The 5,899-nt window shown below is 38.5% G+C and overlaps 1 protein-coding gene across 5 annotated transcripts in view; it reads left to right on the top strand.

Moving 5' to 3' along the window:
• Usp54 (ubiquitin specific peptidase 54) overlaps positions 1-5,899 on the top strand; it is a 147,642-nt gene that overhangs the window by 61,358 nt on the left and 80,385 nt on the right. For 3 of the 5 annotated variants that reach the window (XM_023718700.1, XM_023718688.1, XM_023718701.1), the window contains exon 1: positions 3,342-3,422. The exons of the other annotated variants lie outside the window; for them this stretch is intronic. The gene's annotated coding sequence lies outside the window, so the exon portion shown is untranslated. Of the gene's footprint in view, positions 1-3,341; positions 3,423-5,899 lie in introns of those variants that run through there. 5 annotated transcript variants of the gene reach the window in all.

Here is a 5,899-nt window from a genome sequence, read left to right as displayed (position 1 = left end):
GGGTATTGAACTTGGGCCCTTGCGCTTGCCAGGCAAGTGCTTATTCTCCTGAACTATCTCCCTGGCCCCCCAGTTTCTTTTGAATAGAGAAACTCAGGGGTTGATGTATTGTTCTCTTCCTCTGTAACACCAAATCTTGTGAGGAATCTTGAAGGGGGAATAATAAATGTCCTAGAAATAACTTATTGAAAGTAGCACATGAGTCCTATAGAGTATCACTGAAGTGTTTTTGGAGAGGCTTTAGAAGAAACTAGTCTTCTTTTCTTTACTTTTCTTTTTATTTATTTATTTGAGACAGGTTCTTGCTATGTAGTCCAGGCCAGCTTTGATCTCACCCTATAGCCCAGATAGCCTCGAACTCCTCCTGCTTAGCTTCCTAAGTGCTATAATTGCACAGTGGTGCACTATTATGCCTGGTTAGAAACTAGTTTTATTAGGGCAAACTTTCTTTGTGGATCTCTTCTTCTTCCTTTTTTTTTTGTGGATCTCCTCTTTAATCTGTGAAATGTGAAAATTCATGCTGACTAGTTGCCTTGTAAGTGTGTTTGAAGCTCAGTAACTGCTCTAGTTTTATTAATTTTCACAATGAATATATTTCTTCTCTCATATTAGGAATACTAGGATTTTTTTCCCCCCCCAGAACCAGGGATTGAACTCAGGGCCTTAAGCGCTTATTTTACTGAGCTCTCTCTCTGGCCCTAGGATTTTTCTCTGTCTTGTCTTGTCTTTTCTTCTTTCTTTTTTTCTTTCTTTCATTCTTTCTTTCTTTTCTGGGATAGGGTTTGCTTTGTAGTCTAGGCTGGGCTTGAACTCACAATGTTGCCCAGGCTGATCTTGGATTCTCAGGGATCCTCCTGCCTCAGCCTCCGGAGCGCTAGGATTACAGACATGGATTTCTTATGTGCTAGGGAATGATCCTAGGGCCTCTGAAATACTAAGTGTGTGCTCTGCCAACTGAGCTACACCTCTAGCGCTCTACACTCTCTCTCTTTTTTTTTTTTTCTATACTCTCTTAATGACTTGATTGGAAAGCTTTATTTTGTTATTTGTATATCTTTGTTTGCATTTAGCACTAATCAATAGAAATATAATACTATGTTTCACACTTTGAGACTACAGTTTTCTCCTCTCCCACCTGGGAGATTTGGGTTATAAAACTAATAGTAAACAAGAGAAGCAATAGTATCTTTTTTTTTTTTTTTAATTTTGGCACTTGTTGTATAACTTCAGATTATACATGTGAATAAAATGTAACTGCTTAATTAGTTTGGGGCAATATCCATAAATTTAGATTAAATCTTCTTTTAGTCAGTTGATATTTTCTCACAACCTATAGACCTTCATATTGTTGTAGGCAGCTAAATTAGATAGAAATATTATAGGCAGACAGGGCCAGGCCCTGAAGGACAAAATAGAAGACAAGGTGACTTTGCAACTTGAAAGAGACACACACTCCCTTATGAGCCAGACCTCAAGACAAAAGAGGAAACACAGTTACATACTTCTCTAGGGATGGGCATCAGGGATTGATATTCTTTTTTTTTTTTTGGCAGAATGCGGGATTGAACTCAGGCCCTTGCGCTTGCCAGGGAAGCATTTATTCTACTGAGCCATCTCCAGGCCCCAAGGATTGATATTCTAAATAGGTATCAATCCCCTTGAAAGAGCCCAAATGAGTCACTAACCCAACCCCAACAGGAAGAGACTGTGTCCTGTTTTCATGCCCACTTGCTACATGACTGGCTTTCCTGTTTGTTTGATTCCAGTTTAATCAATTTTACCTGAGCAGTGGTGCTTGTAACCTCATTGGTTGACCGTAGTTTTGTCCCTCATATCACGTACGTGAGTTCCCACGTCTTTTCCACCACCTTAGACCCGCCTCACCACATGGTTTTACTCTATAAAAGTTCCTGGAAGAGACAGCTTCCGGAGCACAACCCGCTTGGGCCCCCCTCCAGTCCGTCTCTTCGATAGGAGCTTTCTTTCCTTCAATAAATATATTGTGCTCATAACCTCCATTTGTTCCTAAAATTAATTCTTCAGTTTTAGAGAACACAAACTTGTCCCAGGTACTTTTTAGGTTGGGAGATTATTTTTTTCCCTGTGTCATTTGGAGGTTCTTTGTATCAATATTTGGCAAGAATTCTACTTATGAGCTTTTTTTAAAAAAAAAAACCACCAACAATGTGCTTAGAAAACCACTTTCAATAAAGCTGCTTCATAATTGGAGTAATACATAGAAGGGTTTGTATTGGTCTTTTGAGTCTTTGTGCCCTGCTTGCAAATACAAGTTCTGCCTGACTGGTCACATGTTTGCAAGTAGTGGATCCTTCCTGCTGTTTGTTTTCAGTGAATAATTTGCCCTCTTCCTTAACAGAAGGGTGGGAATCTTTCACTGTTCTTTCTCATGTTTGTGGCTGAAAACTTTTAAATACCAAGCATTTTAAAGTTGGCTAACAATTTCAGAAGCTCAGACTTGCATCAAAATATTCCTTAACAGTGCAGCTTTTATTTTTCTCCTTGCAGTATGTACTGGGAATTAAACCCAGGGCTTTTTTGCGCTGAGGTACATCCCCATCCCCTTTGAATTTTTTTTTTTTGTTTTTTTTTTTGTTTTTGTGGAACCGGGGATTGAACTCAGGTGCTTGTGCTTGCCAGGGAAGCACTTACTCCATTGAGCCATCTCCCCGGCCCGCCCCTTTGAAATTTTGAGGCCAGTTCTCACTAGGTTGCCCAGGTTGGGCTTGCATTTGCAATCTCTCCTTCAGCCTCCTAAGCAGTTGAGATTAGAAGTGTATTCCACCACACCTTGTGTTAGTGTAGGCTATTTTAATGTTTAAGACAGTTTTGCCTCTTAAAATGATTAAAGTTCACATAGTCTTAGAATTTTGAATTATAGATTCAAACCATCACTTTGTTTTGGTTATTCTCTAAAGTACTACAGAGGACTCTTTTAGCACTCTTTGACTGCAGTGCAAACGATTTTTAAGGGCTGGTCTTTCTTTGGGAAACAGCTGTCACCCTGCAAACCTTATTGTTTGGTGACCTTTGTCATCAGGAATGTCCTTGGAGGAAACAGCCTCATAATTGTTTTTTTTAAGGCTTTAGTAAAGTTTGTGATGTGTCCTTTCAAGTTAGTTTTGGTTAGTTTCTTCAGCTTACTTTGTTTGCATTTAAATGAAGGCTCCACCTTTGTAGTTTTGTAATGATTTGTGCTGAGTTTCTTGGCAAAAAGACTTGTCTTCTCCCTGATATCCTTTCCCAAGGGAAGGCTTTGTGGTTTCGGTTAACAGCTTCCCATTGTTGCCTGTTGCAGTTGTCTCCTCCCTCAATACCCTTCAGTCCCATTCTTGTATCTGTTGCTTCACCGTTTCCCTTGTGATTGCTTGCAGTCTTTTGCTGGTGGCTGAGGGTGCTGTCCGGTAAGTAAAGGTAGTGTTAAAACTGTAGAGGAGCTGAGTGGATCTGTCCATGTTTCTTTTAACAGCAACAATTTATACTTTCAGATTTTAGGAGTCTAACTTTCAGGAGAAAACAGTTTTTATGCTGAGTGAGTTCTCTGCTGTTTACTCCTCCTTCAGTTTTGAAATTTTGGGATGTTTTTTCCATTAAAAAAATATTCTCCTAAAAAAAAATATTCTCCTAGACTTGTTAGAATTAAAGGCAAGTGTTGTGAGTTTAGTATTTTAAATTTTCTTGAAATCTTGAAGGTTATTTGTGAGAAGGCTGTATTTCTTTATATTTACTTTTCGGTATAATATACTAGATAAAGAAACATCGCATATTTTGTGGGTAATCTGGGAGGTAGTATTTGCTCTCCAGTATCAGTCATTCTTTTCTCTTGTTGCCAGAATGCTGTTGGCAAAATTTATTAGGATTTTTTTTTTTTTATTAGGATTTTTGGCAATAAGCTGTCAATTCTGGGAAGTGGCTTCTGAGTATTTCAGGATAACAGATGTTTCTAGAAATTATTTTTTGGAAGATGTTTTCATTAAAGCTTGCTCCTTTGAGGTGTGATGTCTACAGTCCTCTCACAAGTAAAATTGTGTGTGTGTGTGCACGCGCGTGTGTGCATGTGTATGTTTGAATTTTTTGAGATGGGTCTTGCTATGTACAATGTTTCATAATGGGTTATTTCCTTGAGAAATTGTCTATGTGTGTATCTAATGGATGATACTTTGGTATTTCAAGCAGTTATAAGAGATGAGCCTTAGGTTCTCTAGAAGTATTATTAATGATATGAAGAAAAATTTGTGGATTTTATTGCTGTTCAATTGGGTCACTTATCTTCGTGGAGGTTGCACTTGTATAGTAATGATTGCCTGAGCTCCTACTGTGATGCAAGTGCTAGCTGCCATTCCCAGTACAGCTGTGCCAGATGGAGAGTATTGTCCATCAGGGAAACAGTGATACACAGGGAGAAAGAATTTGGTGTTTTAAAATCATTTTGGGGGAATGTGAGGATAATGATTCTTAGGTAGCTGTTAGTTGTAAGAGCTAAAAGACATACCCAGCGTCAAGCAATATTCATTAATTGGTAGCTAGTCTTACTAAGATTTTACAGTTGCATAGAGCAAGAGAGGCCAAGTAATGTGCTGAAGGTCCCTTAGTTTTAAGTGGTAGACCTAGGATTTGAATTGGCTCAAAAACGTAGAGTTTAGCTGGGTAGCTGGGTGCTGTATCCCAGCTACTTGGGAGGTTGAGAGGCAAGAGGATCTCAAATTCAGCCCATCTCTAAAACAAAATAAGTCTCCAGGAAGAGTTTGGAAGCATGATTTCATTAGGGCATTGTAAAGGCTTTTAGAGTAGCTGTCCTCAGAATGCTGCTCATCTCTCTGCCCCCTGCCCTCATTGCTCCCACTGTGGATTTGATGGTTTTGGATGCCTTTCTTTGGTGTCCTCTGTCACCTTCCCAGTCATGTGCTTGCTCTCACACTGGAGTTGCTTGTGCCATTCAGTACCAGTGTCCCCTCAACAGAAATGAGTCAAGCTGGTGCTGTCATTTGGCTTCCTCTTCTATTTTCCTCTTGTTGATAGAGTCATTAGACTTTCATTATTGTTGGTGCTGAAATAATTTGAGTACTGGGGTGAAAACAATTTTAAAGTGATGCATAGTTTCAATCAAGTATTTAAATTAAAAAAGCATTCCCTAGTGGTTTAAAAATTATGAAAAGGAAAATCTGGTACTAAGTTATTGAACCAAAGGGCTAGATAAGTCAATTTTATGCAACTCCTGGTTATCATTTTGCTGTCTAGGGGCCTAATAAATTGTTGCTGAAACTCATCCTTTAGCATGTTACTACTTTGCTACTATTGGCAGTATGGATAAAACAAAAATACTGTGTTGTCCTACTCAGTCCTTTAGCATGTTACTACTTTGCTACTATTGGCAGTATGGATAAAACAAAAATACTGTGTTGTCCTACTCAGTCGAGTATCTTCCTTTATTTCTGTTTTGTTAGTAGAGTATCTTTCTTCAGTATATCTTTTAGTTCCAAGTCTTTTTTTTTTTTTTTTTTTTTTTCGGAACCAGGGATTGAACTCAGGCCCTTGTGTTTGCCAGGCAAGCACTTATTCTTCTGAGCCATCTCCCCTCTTCAGTATATCTTTTAGAAGCACAAGGTAGTGGAGTCCAGACCTGTGCTATTTTACTGTTGTTCCCAATTGTGTAATTGATATTCTCTCCACTAAGGGCATGATGGCTTCTGAGGTCATGCAATGTGGTTGGCCCTGCAAAAGCTGTATTTTTTTTTTCCTGTTTTCATTTTATTTTTTTTTGGGGGGGTTATATATGTTTTTTTTTTTCATAAATATGTGTGTGTATATGTGTATAAAAGACAGGGAAGAAGTAATATAAAGTAAAATTGAAATATACTTTTTAAAGTTTCTAATACTAGGA

Source organism: Octodon degus, unplaced genomic scaffold (assembly GCF_000260255.1).
Source record: "Octodon degus isolate 3935 unplaced genomic scaffold, OctDeg1.0 scaffold00005, whole genome shotgun sequence".
Taxonomy (NCBI): domain Eukaryota; kingdom Metazoa; phylum Chordata; class Mammalia; order Rodentia; family Octodontidae; genus Octodon; species Octodon degus.
This window is presented reverse-complemented; position numbering and strand designations above follow the sequence as displayed.